General features: G+C 34.4%; 1 protein-coding gene across 2 annotated transcripts in view; it reads right to left on the bottom strand.

Moving 5' to 3' along the window:
• Positions 1-25286, bottom strand: part of HECW2 (HECT, C2 and WW domain containing E3 ubiquitin protein ligase 2) — a 2117141-nt gene that overhangs the window by 910323 nt on the left and 1181532 nt on the right. The window lies entirely within an intron of this gene.

Raw genomic sequence — 25286 nt, 5'->3', positions numbered from 1 at the left:
TGACAACATCCAGGGTCTTAATTCTTTAATTTTTGTGATATATGATGGAATTCTAGTTGAGAGGATTATAGGTTTAAACTCTATTTGAAGCTTCATTATCAGAGAGTCATGATCTGAGAAGGGGCATGGAACTATTGAGAAGTTGAGGATTTTTGTTTGTAAATCTTGAACTACGAATAATTTGTCCATTCTGGTTTGTGTTTCAAATCTATGGTCTTTATGGGAAAATAATAAGGATTTATAATCTTTTACTTTAAAAGTGTCTGTTAAATTAAATGAATCAATCCATATTTTTAAGAATTTTGAAATAGTTGCTAAGTGAAAAGACATCTTGGTGGTTTCAGAAGCTTCTAAGGTACAATTAAAGTCTCCTCCCAGTATAAGATTTCCTTTATAATTGTGGGAAATAAAATCTAGGTGTTTTTTAACCATTCCTGCTCCAATTCCTGGGATCCAATATAGACTAGCTACAGTCCACATTCTGTTATTAAATTTAATTATAACAAATGCTAGTAGACCTTCTTTGTCTTCATATTTATAAAAAAAACTTTTGGAGTGATTATGTTTTTCTTCCAGAGAATTGATACTCCTTTTGTCTTTGTTCTATTGGATGATTGAGCTAAGACTGTATAGTCCTTAGGGTTCCAAATAAAGCTATCATTAGTCTTAAAATGCATTTCCTGGAGAAATACTACTTGTGCCTTATTTAGCTTTAAGTTTGATCTTTTATTTGCATTATTTAAGCCATTAGTATTTAATGATAAGAATGTTAAATCCATTTCAAGTTATTGTTGGAAGAAACTTTTTGCTTCTTTTTTATTTTGATTATAGTAATTATACCATATTCTTTGATAACATTGGATGTTATTTTTTATGTGTGTAAACTTGAGAGTGTAATTTAATGTTCTTTCTTCTTTAAATATAAGTAGGGTAAAATTCTAGTCAGGCTTTAAAAAAGTACTTCTATAAAATATTAATTCTATCAAATACAAGTAAATATGAATTTCCCATTAAACGTGGAATGAAAGTCATTCCTAATCCAACAGATAAAGATAGATCTATTGGATTATCACTTATACCTTTAACCAACAATATCAACTGAGCTCCATATGTTAAATTATTATATGGATAATTTTCTTGAGAGATATGAAATTCTATATTATTCTATTATTGTTCTATAGTATTTTATATATCAGGATGGAATGTTGGCAGTGTAAACAATTATTATGTTTAAATATCCAATATTTAGTTACCCTTAAGATATCCCAAACATGTCAGATATGTCATTTTGGATAAATTAAATGCACCAGAGGGGCATACACTAAATAAGCCAACAACAAATAGATTATTACTAAAATAATTTGACTAAAAGAACTCTACAGGAGACAATGAGTGATTACCAATGAAATATGAATTTACTGTAGGTGTACTGTCTTCTTTTACTTTCCCACTCTTCCACTCACCAATTTCAACTTACACTTATGAAAAGACATGGCTTATCAGTGGTATCCTGACTCAGAGTAGAGGCACCCTACATTCTAGTGTGCAGTGCTTTTACATATTTATAGATTTACAAAGCAGAGTCTAAGAATGAACTATGATCACCCTGACAATTCCCATCCTGCATAGGGCACCTCCTCCTTCCAGAATGGGTAATCACATCAGGTCTAAAATGAATGTGAAGGTACCTATATGGTAATCAAGACTTACCTTAGGTTAGTATTAATCAAATAGTATTTAGAGCATCTTAGAGAGTTCTTGGGGCAGTTAGAATACTCTTAAGCCTCTCCTCCCTTGACCAGAAACAGATATTTCCCTTCCCTTTCTTTCCCTTGTTTTAAATCAGTACTAATAAAAGAAATTCAGAAAACATAGGTAAACAGAAATAACATTCAGTAGTCCGTCTTGTACATGACCCGCAATCCATTAAACAAGTCAGTGATTAACATCACTTTAGTAAACATTATAAAGACAAATTCAAAATAATTTCATAGCTCTTTAAATTTTCTGATAAAGCAAAAAGTTAACAATAAGCTATTTTAACTAAAAGTATTTCAATTTTTCCTTGCATGTATACATTTCTACTTATATTGTAGTGTCAATAGCTGTCTTAGAAATCTGTACAATACTTCACTTCTTCAAATCATTCCTTTTTTAATTCAGGTTTTGTTTTGTCAAGACAGCAACAATATTTCAAGGGCACAATTAATATTTAGACTGATGTTTCAAATAAATAACTTGTCAGTTGCCAATTGAGTTAGTTTAGAATGTATGGTTAGTGCAAATATAGGATGTTGCAAAAATATGTATTTTTTCGTGTGCTCTAGAGACTATCATATGCAAGTGACATATATAACGTAGCATATATAGAGCAGATAGCTTATGGATTCAGGTTGTTAAAGTAAATTATGCTTATTAATCAGGCAGTTTCATTTAAATTCACTATTAATTTGGGGACATTTCAGTTGAGTTTCCAGGAATGTGTAGTCCAATGTGAGTAATTTTGTCCACTTTTCCTCATAAACATATGTCACAATTCATTAAACTAAGCAGAGTCTAACATCTGTGTAATAATTATAAAGACAAAGAATAGTAATTTCCTAGCTCTTCAAACTTTCTGATATCGCAAAATGTTGACAGTAAGCTATTTTAACTGGAAGACTAAAACATTTCAATACTTCCTTGTGAATATATATTTTTACTTTTACTGTAGTGCCAAGAACTGTCTTTGAAATCTATGCATTACTTCACTTCTTTCAAGTCATTCATTTTACAGTTCAGATTATATTTTGTTAAAATGTCAATAGCATTTCAAGGGCACATTTAATATTTAAAATGATATTTTAAATGAATAGCTACCAGTTACCAAGTGAGTTTGTACAGAGTGTGAAGTAACTGCAAAGATAACATGTTGCAAAAAGATTCAAAGATGGCCGCCAACTAGACTGCTCCCTATTCATTGAGCTCCTCACTGCTATGTAATTACCGGCTACTTTTAACTACTTTTAAGTGAAATTTCTCCACAGTTTTTTTTTACAGAAATTATCTCTGATACAAGTCCTTCACTTTGGGATTGTTTATTTTTGGAAAAAGGTAAATTTTTGGATTATTTTACCTCAGAATACTTTTGGCTTCAACAGTCTTTGGACAAGTGCACTCCAGATGCTTATCTCTGTGTCAGTTTCTCTGTTTTCACACCTCTAACCTGGGCATGGCTGGCAACTCAGATTCCATGGATGCACAGACAACTAAGGCCAAATTCTCTTCTATGCTTTCTCCAGAGAAGGACACTAGCTCCAAGAGACTTAAAACCTCTAAATCATCTACTGAAATCATAAAAGTAAGTGCAAAAGAAAAAAATGATTCTAATTTTCATTTAGAAGACTTAAAATGGCATTACAACCCATTCAGAGTGCTATACAGAATTTTTCTGACCAATTTACTGATTTTGGTAAAACTTTAAAACAGATTAATGAAAGAATGGACATTCTTGAAAATAAGTATTTAGCCATAGAAATAAGAGCAGAATCTATTGAAAATTACTTAAAATCTAAAGATAATCTAATTGCTGATTTACAAGCTAAAGTTCTGGATTTGGAGGCAAGGAGCCGGAGAAATAACATAATAATTAGAGGATTGCCAGAATCGTATGAAAATCAAAACTTAATTTCAGTGACTAAACAAATATTTGAGGCTTTACTTAATTGTGAAACAAATACAAAAACTTTAACTGTAGAAAGAGCACACAGAGCCCTGCATGTTAGACAAGACTCTACTTCACCTCGGATTATATACACAAGGTTATTAAACTTTCAAGACACCCAGCGTATCTTAGAAACAGCCAAAAGTAAAAAATATCTCATCTGGAATAAACATAAATTGACTTTTTCACAGGATTTACCAGCTCAAATAAAATTAAACAGACAAAAACTGTCTCCATTCTGTGCAGACCTGATTAAAAGGGGAATAAAATTTAGGATCTGTTATCCTAATACTCTTTCTTTCAACTATAATGACAGGACTTATGTGTTCACAGACCCACAAGAAGCAAAAGACATATTCTTAAAAGTATTCAAGGCTCTTCCTGCTAATGACACACAAAAATAAAACTCATAATTATTGTAAGTGCATTTGATGTTTTAAGTTTGTGAGCTAACCTTTAATACTATGTCTTTTTTTTTTTTTTTCATAATATTGATTATATGACATAGCTTTGACAGGTGAAAAAATAACTCAGCTTTTTTGTATATGAAACATGTGTTTTAATGTTTCTTGGAGTTGTCGCAAACTCACATATTAATATTCCAGTATGTTACGCCTTTACAATATACCAACATCAACTTGGCATTGTTTACATGAAAAAGTAATGTTTCTTCGTCTAAGAATACATCAGCAGAATGGAGGGAATAATATCTGGTCTCTCGTGCTACATAGAGTCACTAATCTTCACTGAATGCCTTGGTTTTGTCTTTGGAATTATTCACGAGCCTTTTACCTTGGTGTATACTCTCTGGATGTCACTAGTGACGCTAGGGTAATGCAATTATTTTTATCTGATCAGAATTGTGTTGCTCGTGCTGCATACTCTGTGGTCTGATGACAAGTCTTCGGAAAGAAAGCTGAAAAGGATGTAAACATTTGTTCGCGATTGTCTGCTTGCACAGAATACGGTTTCTTGTTCCACTGATATCCCGCATTTGAAGAACTGCTGATTTCATCCTTGGAAACTGTGTTTTGACTTCAGCAGCACTGTTTCTCGCAAGTAAGTGGCTTTCTTTCTTGTAGGTTGTGACAGTGCGCTTTACGTGATTCAGGAAGTCCTTTCCTCGTACTAGACTGGCATTACGTGCGGGCGGAAGCATTTAAGCCTTTATAACTAACTTTTAAGCTAAAACACTGTGTAATATAGATTGAAAACTTGTTTTTAGCTATAAGTTTTACATGTAGTTGGCGCATAACAAATCTAATATTCAGGAGATAATTTATTTTACACATCTATTATCTACTAAGCGCTGACAACTTTAAATGCCATCTACAAGAACACTTATTGTGCTTAATATGCTGCAGTTGGTATATTGGGCCAATTGCGAAAAATGTGGAATATTTTATTTTTATAATTTAGGTATATATTTTCTGTTAAAAATATGTTTTTACTTGTATACTTTTAATGACAATACTGGAAGTGTTAGGGTGTAATATTACCCTATAGGGTTAGTTGAAGCCCTTGGTAATTATCACAGTATACATGAATGCATTTTCTCATATTATACTTACATTTATGATAAATATTAAAATATCATCCTACATATTATATTTATGTTATGTTAAAGAATATGAGACTCAGGTGATTTCATCGATATTGATTGACCTTTTACTAAACTTACTGATGTTCTCATTACTAATTGGATTTTCATATACCTGTGTCATACAATTTGTTTTTAAAGATAGTAAAGTTGATTAATCAGAGATACTCTGTTTAAAGGATTTAGTACTACAAAGCAATATAGTGTATATTTGAATGTGAAGATTTTAAATTCTTAATTACATTAATCCTTTTTGATTATAGACATATTCGTATATTGCTACACATACATGTATGATCTTTACATGTATAAATATATTAATGTTGCACCAATTAAATTTTTATCTTACTAACATTTTCATAGATATATACTGTAGTACAAGATTAACTACATATATACTCTGGTCACAATTATATTTAAATTTACAGGAGTTTTTTGAGTACATTTTTGAATGGGGAATGTATATGTCGGGCATCTTGTTTTTGGATAGCTGTGTAAATATGTTTAGTTTTGTTAACCTGGTTATAGTCCTTTTTAGGACTTTACTTAAATTTTCTTCACATATGTATGTGATTTTGGTAACCAAGTTTTTAAATTGTGTATGTAGTTATTTTCATCTTCCCTTGGTAGACAGGTTTAGGTGGGTAGGCACTGGGGTAGGGGAGAGCAAAACTTATGAGGTTAGAGTTAACTTTGCATTGAAACATACACCTATAGGTATTATTTGTTATAATGAGATTAAGTTTGGTTTTATTTCCACATTTATACTTTACTTAATCACAAACAATCTATATTTTAACATCTTCATTAACAGACCTTTAATAAGTATATGACTAATTTATTAATAATTGATTCCTGGAACGTAAGGGGGATCCAAAATAAAGATAAGAAATCCTTATTATATCATTTAATGTATAAATCACAAGCCAATATATGTTTTTTGCAAGAAACACATATTCCTAGGGATGACTGGAACAAAGTAAGAAATAAAAAATGGATTAAGAAAATAATAGCTTCAGGGGACACTTCTAACTCTAGGGGGGCGGCTATTATAGTTAAGCAAAAATTCCAAGGAACTATTATTGAAGAAAAATATGACGATAAAGGTAGATGGTGCTATTTTACAACTTTCATACATAATTTGGACAAACCACTACTGATACTAAAAGGAATAACTGGACATTAAACAATAACTTGCTCTCTAATGAAGAAATTAGTAAAATGTGTATAGAAATAATTCAGGAAATGGAAAATGAGTTAGATTCAACAGATATTCCCTATGATGTGCAGTGGGAAGCATGCAAAGCTAGGTTAAGGGGAATGTTTATTGGTAAGGCTGCATATCTTAAAAAACAACTTAATAATAAAGAAAGATGTTTAAAACTGAATATTCAATCTCTTGAAAATCAATATTGGCTAAATCCGGACCCCTCATATGAAAAGCAGATTATAGACTTACAAAAGGAACTTATTTTACTACATCAAAACAATCTTTCAATATTGGAGCAAAGATTATTAGCCACTTACTCAGAATAGGCCCAAATTCCTTCCAAAACCTTGGCAAGAATAATTAAGAAAAATTTTGAGAGATCTAAAATATCGCCCATACAATATAAAGATCAAATATATAGTACGGACATGGAAGTTTTGCATCTCTTCTCATCACTTTATACAGAGTTATATTCTAAATCTTCTAATTCTATAAATAATAGTCATATAAATAGTTTTTTAAGTTCCATAATATTTCCCACGTTAAATGAAAAACAGCAAAATACTCTTTCATCTCCTCTTACTCTTTTAGAAATTACAGAGTCAATTGATAGGCTAAAGACTGGCAAATCCCCGGGCCCTGATGGTTTTACACCTAACTTTTTTAAATCCCTTAAAACAGTAATGGCTCCCTTTCTCCTTAAGGTATATAACTATATAATTATAAATGACATATCTGATCTCCACTGGAACACTTCAAAAACTATACTAATTCTGAAAAATAGTAAAGATAAGACTGACCCCCGCAACTATAGACAGATTTCATTAATCAATGTAGATATTAAAGATTCTGTCTTCGATTCTTGCTAAAAGATTGGAAAATGTCCTTTCATCAATAATTTCGCCAGATCAGACAGGTTTTATGTCCCATAGACACATTTGGGAAAACACCTTGACCTTGGAATCTATTATACATCTTACAAAACATGATAATAACCCATTGTATGCACTGATCTTGGATGCATCAAATGCATTTGATAGAGTGTTTTGGAATTTTCTCTTTCAGACTATGTCATGTTTTAATTTCCCCATTACATTTATAAATTTTATCAAAACTCTGTACAAAAAATCCTTTACTAGACTATATATTAACGGAATCACTTCAAGTCCTATAAAGCTGACTAATGGTACGAGACAGGGTTGTCTTTTATCTCCTTTTCTTTTTAACATATATTTGGAACCTTTACTTTTGTACATATCACAAAATACATTTCACAAAATTCCTAGGATTCTTAACAATAATTTATTTTTCTCTGCCTTTGCGGATGACTTAGTTATATTCTTTCAAACTCCTCTCTCAGATTTTAAAAAGATTATGAATTCTATTGAGAAATTTTCTCTTGCATCAGACTATCACATTAATCCTCAAAAGACTCATATTTTTCCTTTGAATTATTTAGCTCATAAATCTTACTTATTCCCTGATTCTCATTTCCATATTACATATGGGGTTAAATATCTGGGTATTCATATGAAGCATAATAGCCTATCTTCATTTCAAAATAACTTATATAAATTATGGTCAACAATAATGCTAGATATGCGTAGATGGGAACTTTTGAATCTTTCACTTCTATCAAAAGCTGCCATAATCAAAATGAATATCCTTCCTAAATTTTTGTACCAATTTAGTTCTTCAGATCAAATAATCCCGAAATCTTTTTTTGACAAAGTTAATAAAGAATTAGCTAAATTTTTGTGGTTCCCTAACGCAGTTAGAATATCTTATTCTAAATTATCATCTTCCAAAGATAGGGGGGGTTTAGGTTTGCCAAATCTTTATCTTTATTACTTAATTGTTTTGGCAAATAAACTTTTGTCCATTTCTAAAATGAATAACATTCACAATAATAATACATCTAAGTGGGTTAGGATTTGGAATCAATATATTATATCCAAGAACATAAACCCTGATGCCTTTCCTTTCATATCTACTGATATCTTGAACACCCTCAAAGCCTCGATTTTCCTAAAACATAAGATCAATGCATTCCAGGAATTATTAAAACTAATCAAAATGGATAAGATTTCATATATACTTCAACCAATTCACCTGAACCCAAATTTTAAACTGGATAATATATCATTTAACCTTTCAAATTATCCCCTTATAAAAAATATTAAGGTTTGGACATTTCTGAAATATAAAGACGTGTCCCTGGCTGAACTACGTAAGATTCTGAATGTCAACTGTACTTATACTACAATACTACGCCAAATAAGGGATGTGGTTATAAATAATCACAATCTTATAATGCCATGAGAACAAGATCTTAATAATTTGGAATTGATAATTAAAACATTATTACTACCTGAGAAAATGTTGTCAAAAATCTTATAATTTATTAACTAAATTAATACAAGATTTGTCATGTCTTTTCTCGAACTTTTGGGTTATTCATAACCCTCATTTAACAGACAACCAAAAACTTTTGGCCATTAGAAATACTCTGGAATACTCTCCTTTCAAGAAACTGGTTTATACCCAACTGATGATTAATAACAATGCATATTATACTCCTTCCAAACTTAACAAATTTGACGTGAACAAGTCTCCATCATGCCTTTGTTGCTCTTTTCCCAAAGCCGACCTTTTACACATTTTTTGGTATTGCCACTTTTCACATAAACATTGGACTTCCTTGAAAGTAAGGTTACAGAAAATGGGGTACCATAAATCCACTTTATCATGGGAAATTGCAATCTTACACATTCCCATGATTCATCTCTCTAAATTAGATACTCATGTGCTGGTATTCATTTGTTCTCTTATTAAACTGTACATTACCAAAAACTGGCTTGATCGCACTAAATTAAATTGGAATGCTTTTAGAACAATGGCATATTTGTATATTTATGTACACAAAACTATTTGGAAGAGTCCTAAGAAAAGGGCTTTAAATAATAAAGTTTTAGAGAGGGTCCTCTTCATTATTAATAGTGATTAAATAGTTATCATATTCATTGTCACAATACATTATGTGGATTTATTTACTCTCATACTTCACTTTCTCATATTGGCTATAGTCTCATTTCATATTTTGATTCTTGGTTATCAATTGTATATATTGTTAGATATTGTTTTGCTCTCACCTTCATGAGTTGAAATGCATTATTACAAGGTGTATAAATTCAATCAACTCATATATGATAAGATTTATAACGTTTTGATGTTTTGTTTTGTTATGTCATACTTTATAAATCAATAAAAATATTTTTGAGAAAAAAAACATGTTGCAAAAAGTAATATGTATCTTTTCATATGTTCTAGAGAAAGACTATTTCAAGTAACATATAAAATGTAACTTTTACAGTGCAGACAGCTTGTGAAATCAGCATGTTAAAGTGAGTAATACTTTTTAATCAAGCAGCTACATTTCAGTGCACATGTAGTCTGGGAACATTTCAGTTGTGTTTCCAGGAATATGTAATTCTATGAGGACAAATCATAAATTATTTACAAATAATCCTATTATGTATTTATTTTACCTTGTTTAGGTTGTTTTTCATTTTAATAACTAAACATTACTTTTTCTTATTATATGTTATCTGTGAGGCTAAATGCACTTCGCAGATTCACAGTGACCTTACAAACTGCATCAATTGTTTACTGTTGCTATGGCAATGCAAATAGAATGTGAAGAAAGCTTCACTTCTCTTAACCAACAGTACATTTTCCCTCCTTTTTTATGTATTTCTTAATACTAAAAGGAAATAATTCAAATGACATATGCACATGAATGGAACATTTCATAGTTAATCACGAGCATGTCCCCAATCCCAATAAGCATACCAGTGACTATCATTAATCTAATAAATATTGTAATAATTAAGTTCACTATTCCAATTAGTCTACCTTAAAACTAGATTATTTTAGACTATTATTTATATATGTATAGATAGTGAGTTATTGAACATATACAGACTATATTAGTATAGAAAATAGGAGAGAATTTAGAAAGGGAGACCAGATGCAGTTAAAATAAATAATGAGAAAAAAGAGAAAAGAGAGAAAGAAAAGAGAAAATTAAGAGAAAATATACATATACTATGTATGTTGATTTACAGTATAAATATTTTATGTGCTATATAACCCTCCTTCTGTGAAAGAAAAGTACCCTGTTTTACATACCTGAGGTAATGTGAAAACTCTCATGTGTCATCTATTTTCAAAAAATATCGATAAAGATTCCAGTAGTTAGTTACCTTTGTTTTAAAATTTCAAGCAGTAAAATTGGGCCTTTAAAGTAATGTTAAAACAATTCATATCATAGTAGATGCTTTGAGAGATTTGGCTGTAACAGTATCAGTCTTTTGCTTCTTTTTGACATCTGTCCAGACATATGTTTCTTTTGTTCTCTTGAGAGAATGTGACATCCAATCCATATCTTCTGGTAAAGTAATCACATCATTAGTTTTAATAAATGAAGAGGCTTCCTCTAAGTCAATAAATGTCCTCATCTTGTTGGCATACAGTATTCCTATCTTAGCTGGATATGCAAGTTGTGCCTTGATGTTATTTTGTTTCAGAAACGTTACCATTGGCCACAATTTTTTCCTTTGTTCCATTATTCTAGATGAATTTGTGTCTTTCGGCTTTTCCCGGCTAGGGGTCGCCACAGCGGAACTCTGGTCCGCTAATGATTGGCAGTAGAGTTTTACGTGCTGGCTTGCCGGGCCTAATGCACAACCTTCAACAAAGGAATGCCCATTCACACATGTTGCCACACAGAAGATGCTCTAACGGAGAATCGAACAGGCAACGTCTAACTGTGAGGCGACAACGCTACCGCAGCACCACCACCGCAGTCCATTATTCTAGATGAATAGTCGTTATCAAAATTTATCCAGCTCTGTTTATATTTTAGAGGTGCCTTCCTCCAAGCAGATCTTAAAATTAGTTCCTTGTCCAGGTATGAAAGAAATTTGATAATTATTGACCTAGGAGGAGAGTTTAAGTTAGTGGCAGGTTTCCCAAGAGCTCTGTGTGCCCTTTCAATGCCAAAGGAAAGTCCTTCTTTTAAATTTAAAAAGTCAAGGATCCAGCTTGATAAAAAGGAAATAATATCCTCACCTTCTGTGTTTTCAGGTAATCCAAAAATCCTGATGTTATTTCTCCTCTCCCTATTTTCCAAGTCATCTACTTTATTAACCAACCAAGTATTTTGCTTAAGAAGCAGTTCTTTCTGTGTTTCCTCTTCCTTAAGTCTGCTTTCTAAGTCATTTAGAGAAACCTCTTTTCCTGTTATCCTTGTCCAGTGTTGTTGTAGCATTTCCTTGATGGTATCAGCCTGTTTTTGACTGCTTGTTTTAAAATTTTCCAGGTTCTCTTTAAAATCATCCATCTTCAAAGACAATTCCTGCAGGGTAGATGCCATCTGTTGTAGTTCCTTCTTTAAGGCAGCAATCTGGTGAGAATTCTTTGAGTTGCTCATTTTAACAAGTGAACATATCTGCAATCTTTTTGACAGGAAATTATTTGTAAAACTTCACCAAAGTTTCTTATTATGTAAATTAGTCCTTTATCTGTAAGATTTTATGCTTTGAAGGGGAAAAAAAGAATATTTTTTCTGTCTTATTTAACTATTTATATGGAGCTCTAAAATACTGCTGCTTTCAGTTAGCCATTCAGGCTCCACTCCTCCTTTCATGAGTGTTTTGAGGGTCTATATTAGAACCATGAAAAGTCAGTTCAGCAAACGGCTTTTACATTGAAAATGCTCAAATACCATATCTCTTCTAAAATGATACCCAAAGACCCCATAAATCAAGCTCTTGAACTTCAGTTGACCATGGACAGGAAAATCTACCAGCTTATATTATGTTCAGAAACCCCTCCATGTCTCCAGATGATTATGTTAGATTTGTGGAATTTTTAGAAGAAATTCCTATAAGCAATAACACCATAATCCTAGAGGACATCAGCAACTCAGGTATATACTAGAGCAACTATACTTCTGTCATACTAGATATTAAGAGATTTTTGAATTTCCTAAATAGAAATTCCCTTGATCAAATAGCTAACAAACCCACTAGATGCCAGAATGTCCTGAACATAGTCATCATTAATACTGTGTCTATCTGTTCCATTCATCTAGTCTTTCCTTATAAAGTTAAGTTGGATCATAAACTTGTGACATTAACTCTCAAAGTTGCCATTCCTCCTGTAACCAACATCTTTGTATTTAAGGATTTGAAAAAGGTGACTCATATAATTATATGATAACATTTCTGTGTTTATCCATAACATCACTACCATTGACATAGATATAGCTTCACTAGGGGTTTTATGCCCACTTAGAAAAATTTAAAATCAAGCAGTCCTGACAGAGCAAAACACATTAGCAATTTTAAAATCAAACCTAGCTCATAGTCAACCAATATAATTAAACTTTATAATAACAAAAAAACCTCAAACTGCACAAGAAGGCTGTAACTCTTCAGAGTGAGAAAAGTAAATGAAAAGCTCTAGGAAAAGTAAAGTAATCCATGAACAGAAATCAGCTTTTGAAACAAAGGATAAATAACTATGAATCCTACTTTACCTGTGTTAGAAAACTAAGGAATAACACTCAACATTGCTCTGAACTTTCCACTAATGGGTCCCCTAATGGCACTACAAATACACTAGCAAATTATCTGCAAACTTCAGCCATTTTTAGTATTATCTAAAACTAAAACACTTCTTCCATAGGTCCCGATACCAAGATGTTTATTCAACAGCATCAAACAGGCGCTCACCAAACCTCTCCTTAAATTGGTTAACTTAAGCCATAACCTGAAACCTGACATATTGCTGTGGTGATGCTCCCCCATGGTTGTCCTACTACTAATCAAAGGAATTACAGACCAATCAAATTTATGAATCTGATCTGTAAAGTTATGGAGAATAAGATACAAAATAACACTAATTATATTAAAACTCTCACTCTACTTGGTCCCCAACAACATGGCTTCATCAAACAGAGATCATTCCTGTTACACCTTGTTAATTTATTTGACATGGTTACACAAGCTGTATTCAGTGGTCATGCTGTTCATACAGCTTGTCTTGATCTAGCCAAAGCATTTGATGCCATACCTCATACTGTTACTGTAAGGAAATTATTTTCCATAAACATAGATCCTTCCATGGTAAGATGTGGCACCAGCTGGATGAAATTCAGAGCAAACATAATACCTGTGGCAGCTGCCTCTTTAAATAGTACTAAGGTAACCAGTGGAGCTCCGCGTGAGTTTGCTCTGGTTCTTCTCCAATCTGCCATCTACTTCTCTGATTTCAGAAACAATAAACAATAACCAGGACCTCTGGTTACCAAATTTGCAGATGACTACAAACTTTGTGAAGTTGTTTAAACCCCTTCAGATATCTGCACCCTTCAGACATAGCCTACCTTAGTTAATACCTGGTGTAAGGAAAATGGGCTTGAATTGAGCTCTACAAATGTAATATTGTTTCTTTCAGAAACAGAAGTTACCTACAATGCACAGTAGAGAAAACACACACTTACAAAACAAAAAGGTAGCAGGAACTAGGCTTGACAGTTCCCTCTCCTTTTCATCATCATTTAGTAACAATAGTCAGGAAATCCTTCTGCTAAGTGCAACTACTATACAACGCAGGTATTTCATCTAGCTCCAAAGATGTTATTCTCCTCCTGTATTCAATACTAACCAGAACCATTACAGAGTACACAGCTCCATTTGGTATGTCTTGCACATGAAATTTCAACATGACTGAAAGGTCTCACAGATTCTTCACAAAAAAATCTCTGGTCTTAAGAACCTTAAGGATAAGAAGAGAGTAAAAGACCTGCACTCTGTGTTTTGTGCCGTTAGTATTTGCCCATGTAGCAAGCATTATAACCTTCAATTCAAGTAATTTGATATGATGGTCCCATTGTAGTACAGCCTACTGTGTGACTCCTTAAACCTCCTGTATTAGAGGCACATGGGATATATGCAAATGACCCTTTAAGGACCTCAGGTCTTTCAGCTATATGTTAGTTCTTAATGCCCATGACATTTTTCTTTTTAAGTCTGTTATGGACAAATTCAGATAACCAAGTAGAAAATATGACCACCAAAGTTGTAATAAGGTACTAATTTATTCACAGGTAAGCGCTTTCGTACAACACTTCATCAGACCATAAAATGAACAAGTAACAATCATCCTTATAAACATATTCAGTTAACCAATAAGCCTATCAAAGCATTCTCACTCAAATAAAATCACAGCTGTAATTATTTAATAAATCAGCCTCCATGTTTTCAAGTGTAGTTTTAAAGGAATACATTAATTTAAACCAAAACCTTTATCTGCCTGCAAGGTTAAAGTCCATTGCAGTTCCTCATTCTCAGTTCTAGTCTGTATACTACCTACCCTATTATTTTCATATAGGATACGTAATACCATAAACTCAAAGGAATGTCTTTCCATCTGTTTAACATGTTTATTTAGGGCATTTGTTGGCACATCTCTCCTTATAACCCCTATGTGTTCTAGTACCATATATTTTAGTCTCCTGCTAGTCATACCTACATAGAAGCAGGGACATTTCTTACAGGTAGCTATATATAATAAATTGGTACTAATACAGTCTGCACATAAATTAACATCAAACCTGGCACCTGTACCAGTATGACAAAAAAATTCTTCATAGATATATGGGGACATGCTTTACAAGATCAACATGAGAAAGTTCCTTTTCTGTCAGATATTTTAAATAATTTCTTCTCTTTTGTGTAACACAACTTACATTTCAAAGATGGGGTATTTTTAAAGTCAAACGCTGGATTCTGTCTAACAATACCCTTGATTTTATCATTAGTTAATAGAACCTGCCAATTGCGTTTTATTGTGTCACACACAAAACCAATATTACTAGTATACATCAACCTCATCTTTCCATCTTACCTCCATTCTCAGAAAAGAATGGTTTACCAACACTATCTCTAAGCTCTCTAACTTGAGAGGCTATTTGTAGGACCTCTTTTCTCCTTATAACACCTCTCAATAAATTCTTTATTCAACCTATTGAAGGCTGCATCCATTACTCGAAGGTCTGTATGTAGTCTTGAGATTCTTAAAAATTGCCCCTTCATAGAATTTCTAAAAACATAACTAGGGTGCATGCTGGAGTGATGTAATTTATTATTCTTCCAGCAGGATTTCTTGCATACTCTCATATGAAACTCACCATTTAAGTCTTTAGAAATAAGCACATCTAAAAATTCCATACTAAAACAAGAAATTTTAGCTGTGAATTTAAAAAAACTGGTACTACCATTAACATAATCAATAAAATTATTCAATTCATGTATGCCACTCTCACATAAAAGGAACACATTGTCTACAAATCTTTTCTAAAATACTACATGTTCCTTGTCCATCTCATTCTTGATTATGTGCTCCTCTTCCCAAAAGGCCATAACCAAGTTGGTGTAGCTATTGGCACATGCTGTTCCCATAGCTACACCTACCTTCTGAAGATAATAGACATCCTTGAAAACAAAAATTTTAAATTCTAACACTAACAATAACAGGGAAATAATCAAATTGATTTGTGATGCTGTGTATCGTGTATTAATGTTTAAAAAAGATTTCAGTGCCTGTGCACCATAATCATTAGGAATAACTGTAAACAAAGTACTGACATCTAGTGTCACTAATATCAAGTCTGCCTTATTTGGATAGTCCTTCAGGAATGGTTATAAAGTAACTAGACAATCTTCTGCATCCCTTAGTACTGCAGGGGCTTTATTCAGACCTATCTTTAATTTGCATGTCCACCATAATCATTAGGAATAACTGTAAACAAAGTACTGACATCTAGTGTCACTAATATCAAGTCTGCCTTATTTGGATAGTCCTTCAGGAATGGTTATAAAGTAACTAGACAATCTTCTGCATCCCTTAGTACTGCAGGGGCTTTATTCAGACCTATCTTTAATTTATCTTCCACGTAAATAGACAACGGCTCCATAATCCACCCTTGGCCTTCCACTATTGCTCTCATTGAGGGTGAATTTGCATGCTTATGTATTTTCGGGAGACCATGCATACTTGGGAATAATGGTTCATCCACACTAAAATAAGAATTTAGATCATAAGTTAACAATCCTGATAATAACAATTCATACAACTCATTGTGAAGTACTGGCCTCTAATAAATCAATGAGTGTAGATACATTTTCATCAGTTAAATGCCTCAACATGGTATCATTATAAAATGCTGAATCCATTATCAGCAGGGCGAATGCAAAGTTTATCATTAGTACTAAGCTGCTGCAAAGCTAAATGTTTATTGGAACTTAAATTATGAAAGCTTTTACCTTTCATTTTTCTTCAAAAAACAAAGTCTAAGAGATCATTTTCACATAAATTCACAAACACTAATAATACCGATGTAATGGAGGGCTCATTATACTTGTTTTTTTTTAAACCTAGTACTCTGCATAGAACAACCATCAAAGAGTAACCTCAACATAACAATTCTCACAAAACAGCGTATATCCAACATAACGTCACTGTAAACAAATTTCACAGATGGAATAAAAAGTAGCCCCTTATTCAAAAGGCTTAACTGCTGTTCAGTTAAGTGAACAGATGAAATGTTAAAGACAAGAGTTACTGTTTCCCTTTCTTCTTGCCTTGTACTAGAGTCCAATTGCTGTCCTCCGATCCTCGCCTCTTGAGTCTCCCTCTGCTCACTGACCATTGCTTGTTCTGTTTCCTCTGCCATTTCAGAGGAACCAAAAGAACCTGAAGTGAGCTGTTGTTGAAATCTCCTAAGTTTAAAGGAGCCATTGCATAAGATCGCTTGGGTCTCGCACCTAGGGCATTCTTGCTAGGTCCTTCATTAGATGATATAACATCACTCTGGCTGTTACAATCATTACTAGACATTGTAGAACCAAGAACATCACTATTCACTTCTTTAGGTAGATTTTTAACATTTAGGTCGGGCTCCTGCCATGGCACAGATATCAAAGTTAGAGGCATAGCTCCCCTCTGTGGCAAAACAAAAACATTACCATTGCAAAAGTCATTATAATCTCTTAATAGTTTCTGTTTTTCAAGCTGTTGCATCTTAACATTAAACTCAGAGATGTTATCAAATACTCAATCAATTTCTTGTAAGCAGACTTCATGCACAAAAGTCTGCTTAATAATGGCAAATTTTTATCTATTTCAGAAGATAACCCAGTCTTAATTGGTTTAAAAAAGTCAAGTAATAAATACATGTAGTTGAATCCAAGTTCTAAATTAAGAGTTTGCCATTGTTTCAATAGCTCATGGTATTGGTCCCCATGGGTAGGCATACAAAAAATGCGTAAGCCTCTAGGAACCAGCTTGTGGTTCAAGCATACTTCTTGATGGAACCTTTGCCATTGAAGTTTTGGCAAATTCAGGCCAATTAAACCAAACTCCACTACCTGTGGACATGCATGTTTCAGCCTTCTTATGGCTTCAACAGCACAGCACAAGTGGACTGTTTTCACTAGTAAAAACAAACTGAGATCCCCCTTCTGCCCATGAATCACCTCTTAATAGAAACTGTGATGGATTTTAGAGCTGTGAGAATGGTCCTGCCCTGAAAGTCATGGTGATAAAGGACTGGCACCCGGGATCTGTGACACCATGGTTATTTTACACCTGCTGGCACCTCACCATGTATGCTTATGCAATCAAGCCAAGTGAACACAGAAGAAAGTGGCTCTCATCGGTGTTAACAGACAATGCAGAATGCAAATTGTTTTTCTGTCCACAAGTTTGAGACATGGACATGAAACATAAACATGAAAGTCCCCAAAAAAACTGTAAATTTTGAAAACCTACTGTTGCCCCATTTCCTCTATACCTCATATCAACACCTCCAATTCACTGTACTTTGGAGAAAGGGAAATACTCTGACATACTGTATCTTTGGACTTGGAATGTGCACATATTAGTCCATCACAGTAAAACATGTAGTTCTGCCTTAGAATTTCAGCAGGTACCTGTGCAAACTTGCACCTTCCTCTGTTACCTTATTCTGTAGACTAGATAAATAACTGCCAAGGCCCTCTCTTTGGGCAGAAAGGACTAGCAAAATAAAGAAACAAAGATAGAAACAAACGTGTACTGCCATGACAAAAGTGGTCATCTGCAGCAGAATCAGGACAAATTCTCCTCATTTAAGATTATCTTAGGTACTAAAACCAAATTAGAATTAAAAAAGATACCTTGTTAAATAAGGAAGTTCTACAAAGAAGTCACCAGAAACCAGCTCTTTAAGTAGTAGGGCCTCTGCAACCCCCCACGCCAACTCACAGGTAAAGACTCTGGCAACAGATGGTATGCCAAATGGAAGCAGCTTGCACTGGAAATAACACTGACCTAGACACAAACATACTGTGGGGTTCCCAGCTGTTGATGTGTCAACAGCATCCATCATATTTCAAGACACCACCCATACTTTGTGTTGCACAAGTGCCATGTCCAACTGATGAGTCACCATTCAGAACTTGGTATATCAGATATGGTGCTGAAACTGTTGACATCAGGGATTAAGCAGATACCTACCTTCAATATTTTTCTCAAGATAAGAAACAAGTTGGACTTCTAAGATGGCTACACACTGATCAACTGATTAATTTCAACTCTTCCAGTGTGAAAAAAGAAACTGAGAAACAAGGGATAGTAATTCTGCTACCTTTAGTAAAATTGAGCTACTGACTAGTAAGAACATTGTCTGGATTCTAGCAAAGAAGAAACTTAGAGAGCCTAAAAGAAAATCAACTAGTATAGGTGAAGAGAAAACACTGACTGGGAAGAATCCTGCAGCTGTTCGGTTAAAAGCAGTTCAAGCTCCAGTTTTGGTACAGTACAAGATATGGCTTTCAGTAATTTAGAGGAAAAATAAATCAAGTGTGCTCAGAGCTGATTAAAATAAATGAAATATTGAAGGATTATATCAACAAAAATAACAAAAGGCAGTACAAATTGAATAAGCATGCAGCAGCTATTCAGATGAACTGTAAAAATCAGATGTTGAAATGAAGTAAAACCTGGCCAAATATGAGACTTAGGTTTCGTCTTTAATCCGATGAAGTCGGATTAAAGACAAAACCTAGGTCAAAATTCGTGTTTTTTTCATTTAACTGGTTTACTGGTTGCTTCCTGGAGTTCAGCTGCTGGTTCATTTTTTATTTCAAATATGAGACTTCTCAAAAAGAGCTGTTTCAAAAAATGGTAGTGTTAGAGGACAGAGCACTGAAAGAAAACCTGAGATTTTGTGCTGTACCAGGGGAACTGGAATGAACAAGCTGCATTAATTTTATGTAACCACCAATAAGCAACAGGAGATATTTGTTAATTGAAAGAGCACATCAACTGTATACTCCAAACCTGGCCATGAGAATGCAGCCAAGACCTGTATTAGTAAATATGCAGCCATAACAGCAAAAAGAGTTGATCCTGACAAAATGGTGGCAGAAGGGCAAAATATTAACAATTGGAGATAGAGTGTTTTTGGAAAATGATTATTCCCTGTACACCAGGTAGGGGAGAAGACCATTTATCACAGCAATCAGGGAATGTCCAGAGGCATGTGTGAGATTCAAGTTGATGTATCCAACTAACTTCAGAATATTTTTTCCTGGAGGCTTTAAGACATTTTTTATGCAGAACAAGATTAGGAGGAAATACAAAAGTTGGTCTGACAAAAAGTGAACCATGATATAGAAAAGTTACTCTGCTTCTCATTTTTCTGCCAATAAAGCTCAGAGACTTTGCCAGTAAAATAATTTCTAATGTTCCAAAGGAAAATGCTTGAGAGACAGACCCCCACCCCACCCCACCCCACCCCACACACACACACACACACACACACACAAGAGCTGAATAGAAGAATCAGGAGTTCCATGGACTTGAACCAGAGTCTAGTGTAGGGGAAACGAGTTGAAGAGAAAGAAGTCAAGCACCACTGAAATCAAACAAATATGAGAATATGAAGCATCAATCAGATTTGTGAAACATGGCTTTACCAAAAAAGTGGCTGAGAAAGTCACCAAAAGGCCAAACTTTATTAAGCTTGTGGGTGGACTGAAAAGCATATACTCCAATTCATGTCAATAATGTAACTGTAAGTAAAATAATTTTTCTTCTTAACAGCATTTCTATAAAACATTTTGCGATATAAATTTCACATTATACGGTAAGGCATATTTGTGTAGTATTGTCGTCAAGGGTATATAAAATGAGTGGGCGAACATGAGCCTTTTTAGTGATTGTTGTATGGGATAATGATATTAAAGTAAGAAAATACTTTTTATCTTTAAGAAATGTAAGCACTGCAATGTAAGAAAGGGAAGAAAGGCTAGGCAAAAGCATGTTTAAGTTAATATGCTGTAATCTTTGGTTGTTAGAGTTGGGGATGAGGAGTAAAAGTGCACTAATTATAATATATGTAGAGCTGAGATGCTTTCTCTTACATCTGCACAGGTATATGTCTGGAATAATGCTTTTGGATTAATCTAAAACATGGTGAATGCAATGACAAGGGTTGAGTCTCTTGCACATCCAGTGTCATTTATATTTTTTTCCTTTAGCAAATAAATGTTCAGCGAGCATTGAGAAATCTGTAGCTGAGGGGCAGTTATACATTCTGTACCTGTATGTTTCCATAGATTCAAGCTAACTACAGGTGCAGGCAATTAATCTTGAGAGTTCAGGGCATTGTTTGCTGAGGTAAATGTAAAGTTAAAAGGTACAAGGGCAAGTAATCTGAGTACAAAATACATTTTGAAATTATTTGAAGTCAATAAGAGATAGTTATCCTATCAGCCTACAAACTTCAGTGCATTTACTAGAACAGTACATAATTTAGTTTTATTTAAAGCTAGCAAGTGCACAATTTCTTAAGGTTAAAAGTAAATGTTTACGGAAAGTATACAAACAGTTTTTCACATCTGTGAAGGAACTAGAGATAAGAAAAGAACAGAAAGCAATCAGTGCAAGTAACAGCACAGGCTGTAACATTCACTTTGGTATGAATAACCTTCATTTTGGCTTAAGTAATTATTGTGATTTGGGACAACTGTTTCTGACAGGAGCAAAAAAAAAAAAAAAGCAAGCTACTCTCCACGGCTGAAATCCTGATGCCTTCAATAAAACAATTTATTAAACAGAAAGTTAAAAAATAAAACTTTAACATCCCCAAATCCACATACGATTGAGGATGTTAAAGTTTTAATTTTTACTTTCTGCTTAATAAATTGTTTTATTGAAGGCACCAGGATTTCAGCCGTGGAGAGTAGCTTGATTTTTCTTTTTGCATTTGTGTTTGTTTGCTGGCTACTCTTTAGCAGTGCAAAGTGTTTTTGCTTCTTCATACAGTTGTTTCTGTCAGGGGCATCAAACTTCATTATTTGAATATGTAGCTTTGTATTTTTGCTTTAAGTTAATAAGTTGTAAGGACGTTCTCTGGGTAGGCTTTTGGAGGGTTTTCATTAAAACCAAACGTCTTGAAAAAAGTGACATTGGTACAAATGGAGATGACTATAAATAGCTGTACAAAAGATCAGCCTGCCAAAAATCAGTTTATGCATACTACTTTGGAAATAGACATTTAAAAAGCTGTTATGAATAATAGGTAGGAATAATAATATCTTATTATAATGGCTACACTATCCACATTGTTTTGGAATGTAAATGGCATTGCAGGTATAGACAAAAAGTTAAGAGTGTCAAATTATATTTAGAAAGGCACAGTGCAAATAGCAATATCGCAGTAGACACATTTGGGAAGAGATGAGTATGTAAACTTGAAAAAGAAAGGATCTCAGGATGGATATTCAGCAGAATATTAGGGACAAAGGAAAAGGGGAAGTATTAAACTAATTGCTAGTTGAACTTCAATAGTGATAAAAGAGGAAATAAATATAATAATGGTAGATTTATGACAGTAATGGCCTACTGGTAAGGAGGAAGGATTAAGTCAACATGTATTTGTACTCCACCTTAAACTGGTATTATGAAGCTTAAAAAACTTTTGGAAGAAATAATCTGCTTTCAGCAGGGAACATTACCTATTGGTTGGGATTGGAACTTGATTTGCAACAGTAGGGATATATCTGGGGCAACCTAGAATGGAATCATGTAGCGGTATTAGAGATATTTCAGGAATTTATGAACATCTATATAAAGCGGAGAAATGTGAAAATCAAGAAGAGCACAAATGGAAATATTTATGGCCATTTTAAGTATCCCAAGGTTAGAGATAGATGAGGCTCAACAATTAACAGTTAAGATAAGAGATCAGACAAAATGGTGATGTATAATCAGTCTTCAGCAACAGATGGTATTCCTGTAGAAGTTTGGAAGCTAGGAGGCAAGAAAGGGATAAAGACTGGAAGGTTTTGTTTATGCCAACATCCTGGAAAAAAGTTGTGGTGGCTACAATACAGAAAGACAGTAAAGACCCATCAGGCCCAGCTTCATATAGATCCATTCTAAATCATGATTATAAAGTGTTTATGTCTATAATAGATAAAAGAATGGCACAGGTGTTGCCAAAATTGACAGATATGCAATAATGTGGTTTTGTGGAAGGGCAGCAAATATTTGACAATATTAAGAGAACAATTATGTTCCAGAGAGAAGCAGCATGTAAGAAAATACAGCTGCTGTTGGTTTGTCTTGATGAAGAGAAAACATTCAGCAGAGTAAGCTTGGATTTTACTAGTAGTACAATTAAGATTTGCATTCCTTGACATAATAATAGGGTTAAATAGGAGGATATTTGAGGGATCAGAGGCAAGAATTAAAATGGGAGGATTCCACTCTGATAAGTTGTGTCTGAACAGAGCAACCTGGCAGGGATGCGCAATTTTCCCTTTGTTATTTGTTTTATATTTAGAGCTATTGGCAAAGAAAATAAGGGACTCAGAAATTCAAGGATATAATTGATATGATGATCAATAAAAGTTGGCTTTATTTGCAGAGAGTATTGTTTTGTACTGGATAAAAATCAGAAAAGGACATCTCAGTGTTGTGTAACATTTTGAGATAGGTTCAAGTCTTTATAGGATATAAAAGTAATTGCAATGAAACAACGGCTTTAGCTATAAACTATGTACCCAACATGAATTGGTTCAATAATAACCACATTTATAGGTTCATAGGTTCATAGGTTTATACTAGGCTATCTGCCCTAAGGCATTTATAAGCCTAGCCCAAATTATTGTGGCTTACGCCACCCCTTATATTAAAAAATACTGTGCCCATTAGTTTGTTGTGCCTCTGTCCAGCAGTGACCCAGAGATGATTCCCGGGGTAAACCTACTATCTCCCATCCACAGGTCTAGATTTCTCTTGAACAGAGTCAGCGAGGTGCTCTGCCTCACATGGACCGGGATTTTATTCCACAGCATAGGGAGTCTCTGAGTGATAAATCTATCCCTCCAGCACGTCCTATTTATATCCGTGCTAAGGTTTAAGTCGCTTGCTCTAGTGGTTTTGGTGGATTTGGATTTATTGAGGTGGAGCATGTCCATTAATTCCGGGTTGGACATGGCCTTGTATGTCAGGCACATGTCACCTCTGAGCAGACGGTATGCGACTGAATAGAGCTGGAGTTTCTTCAATCTGGCAGCATATGACAGATTTTGGAGTCCCTTTATCCTTTTGGTGAGGAACTTTTGGGGTCTCTCCAATTGCTGCAGATGTCGGGTGAGATACATCCCGAATGGGGCATTGTACTCGATCATTGGTCTGATAAGTGAAGAGTACAGGGGAACAATGACCTCACTAGATCTGGATGTGAATCCCTTCATGATCAGGTGGGCAATGTAGAAGGTCTTTCTAACCACTTTAGCAATGTGAGTGTCAAAAGAAAGGCCACTGTCAACCTGGGTCCCCAGGTCCCTGATAACCTCTTCTGTGCTTAGTGGATTGCCACCTATATGGTAGCTTGGGGTTACCTTGTTTTTCCCGAAGGGTATGACTATACATTTTTTGGCGTTTAACTTCAGGCCATGGCTCTGGCACCAGCTATCTGTTTCCGTGAGTCCCTTCTGAAGGATATCAGTGTCCGATGCACTTTCCACTATGGCCCAGTTTGCAGTCATCTGCAAACTTTGTCAGCCAAAGTCCTCCCATGTTGGCCTGTACTTCTGAGAAGTAGATGCCAAACAATAGGGGGCCAAGGACCGAGCCCTGTGGGACACCACTTGTGACCGGCTTGGAGTCTGACACAGCGCCAGCAACTCTAACCCTGTGGGTTCTGTCCTTAAGCCAGTTTGCAACCCATCTTGTGACATATGGGTTTACATTTAAGCTGGTAAGTTTTTCTACAATACCGAGTGGGGTATTGTGTCGAAAGCCTTTGCAAGGTCAAGGTAGGCTGTATGGACTGCCTTTCCCTCATCAATGGCCTTGGTGACTATTTCAAGAAGTCGACCAAGTTCAAAAGGCATGATCTTCCCTTGACAAAGCCAAACTGGGTCGGGTCCAATGTCTGCAAGTCCCCTATATCTTTGTTTATGAGCTCCATTATGATCCTCTCCATAGCTTTGCAGACTAGACTTGTTAAGCTTATGGGGTAATTACCAGGGTCCGTAGAGGCCACCTTTGTGGAGTGGGACCACAGTTGCCGTCACGCCACTCCTTGGGCACGTATCCTGTGGTAAGGCTGAGATTAAACAGCTGCCTTATGTGCGGGTTTAATT

The sequence above is a fragment of the Protopterus annectens genome, chromosome 2.part0, assembly GCF_019279795.1.
Source record: "Protopterus annectens isolate FY-2018-M chromosome 2.part0, PAN1.0, whole genome shotgun sequence".
Classification (NCBI taxonomy): domain Eukaryota; kingdom Metazoa; phylum Chordata; order Ceratodontiformes; family Protopteridae; genus Protopterus; species Protopterus annectens.
This window is presented reverse-complemented; position numbering and strand designations above follow the sequence as displayed.